Source organism: Myotis brandtii, unplaced genomic scaffold, assembly GCF_000412655.1.
Source record: "Myotis brandtii unplaced genomic scaffold, ASM41265v1 scaffold486, whole genome shotgun sequence".
NCBI lineage: Eukaryota > Metazoa > Chordata > Mammalia > Chiroptera > Vespertilionidae > Myotis > Myotis brandtii.
In genome coordinates this window covers 803,465-805,364 of record NW_005368569.1, presented here as the reverse complement: position 1 = coordinate 805,364, position 1,900 = coordinate 803,465, and the positions used below count along the sequence as shown (strand labels likewise).

General features: G+C 51.7%; 1 protein-coding gene across 3 annotated transcripts in view; it reads left to right on the top strand.

Moving 5' to 3' along the window:
* Window positions 1-16: 16 nt before the first annotated feature.
* Window positions 17-1,900, top strand: part of KIAA0895L (KIAA0895-like ortholog) — an 8,051-nt gene continuing 6,167 nt past the window's right edge. The window contains exons 1-2 of one of the 3 annotated variants that reach the window (XM_005876366.2): window positions 17-123; window positions 503-624. The gene's annotated coding sequence lies outside the window, so the exon portion shown is untranslated. Of the gene's footprint in view, window positions 625-1,900 lie in introns of all 3 variants that reach the window. The other 2 variants (XM_005876367.2, XM_014547872.1) reach the window with 2 other exon arrangements.

The window sequence follows — 1,900 nt, the reverse complement described above, 5'->3', positions numbered from 1 at the left end:
GCGTGCGCGTGCGCGCACCCGAGTGCGTGCGTCCGGGGCGTCAACTCCGGAGGGCTGGGCTGCCGGCGACCGGTGTCTCGGAGCGGGAGCGGGAACGGTGACGGAGAGAAGAGCAGCGAACAGGTGGGGGTACGACACGAGGATGGAACCCTTTTACCCGGAGAGGCTGAGAAGGCGCGCGACGGGACCCCCGCCTCACCTACCAAGAAATCCCCCTTCTATTGTCTCTTGGCCCCGCCCTCCATTGGGCACGCCCTTTGCCTCATCCCCCGCCGTTTATTGGCTACAGGTCACGCCCCTCCTCGATATCTCCGTCCCCATTGGCTCCTCTTCCACGTTATCCTCTCCGGGAGTTTCCCCATTGGCGCAGGCCACACCCTCTCATTTGTCACCAGACTCCACCTTCAGTCTGGGTTCCTCCCCTCGCCATCCTTCATTCATTCTGCATCTCGTGCTGGATGCTTGAGACATGGGAGTGAATCAGACCCGTCCCTGCCCTCAGGGAGTTCAGGACATGGTGAGGGGACACGGACCTAGGCTACGACAGTGACAACCTAGGGCGGTAAAGAGGCCGCCTAGGCGCCCTGGGAGCCTCTAAGACGCCTGGAAGACTTCCCGGAGGAGGTGAGGCCTAAACCAAGCCCTGAAAAAAATGGGTAGGAGTTTGCTCCAGGGAGACATTGGGAAAGCATTCTGGGCAGAAGGGCCTGAGACATAAAAGACACAGGCGTATTCTGGCCATTGCAAAGAAGTGGGTGGAAGGAAAGATGAAGGGGGACTGGTCCAGGTAGAGGCTTAGAAACCACTGAGAAGTCCAGGAAAGTGTACAGTTAGTTGAGGGGAGTGAAGCCTGAGGCCAGAAATCTTTTTAAGCAGCTGGTCTCTGGGCGGGGTGGAAGGAATGTGTGTGTGTGGAGGGCGGACGGGCAGGGGCGGGGGGGGGGTGTCAGATCCAGATGGGAAAACAAAGTGCAAGGAAGGAATGATTCCAGTTCTGAGAAGGAAAGGGGCTCTTGGGTGCAGTCATTTATTGAACAGCTGCTCTGGGCTCTGGGGACGCACTGTGAACACTCAAAAGGAGAAAACAGATAACTAACCATTAGAGATGCTGTACTTCAGATGGAGGTACCTGCTACAGAGAACAATAACCGGAGGAAGCGGGTGGGGAATTGTGGTGGAGTAGGGAGAGGAGATTTACTGTTTTATAGAGTGTGCTTTAGGGAGGCTTTTCTAATAACATATTTGTGCCAAAATATGAGGTAAGGGAGAGAGTGACCACTGCATTTATATGGGGGAAAGACATTCCTGACAGGGGACATGTTCAGTTTGAGATGCCTACTATACATTCCAGGAAAAACATGTGGAATTGAGAACTGCCAACACTGGTCTGAGGTTTATGGAAGAAGTCTGGGCTGATGATCCTAAAACTATGAGAATGGATGAGATTCCCTAGGGAGTGAGCACAAATGGAGGAGAGAAGTTTCCATATAAGTTTCCAAGTGCACTACTGTGTTAAGAGGTCAGGAAGATAGCAAGGAAGGAAGATCAAGAACAAACAGCCAGAAATAAATAAATAAATAAATAAATAAATAAATAAAATAAAGAACAGCCAGCCAGTGAGGTAGGAGATTTGGGGAGCCAAGTGGAGAACGTATGTCCAGAATGAAGTGATTAACTGTGTCAAGTGCTGCTGATCAATATGAAGATTATTGATGACCTTGGTTAGATCACTTTCAATAGAGATTGGGGGGAAAGCCTAATTGGAGTGAAATTTAAGAGAGAACAGGAGCCCTGGCTGGTGTGGCTCAGTTGGTTGACTGTCATCCTATGCTCCAAAAGGTTAGATTTCTGGTAGGTAAGGGCACATGCCCTGGTTTCGGTCTGGATCCCCAGTGGGGGG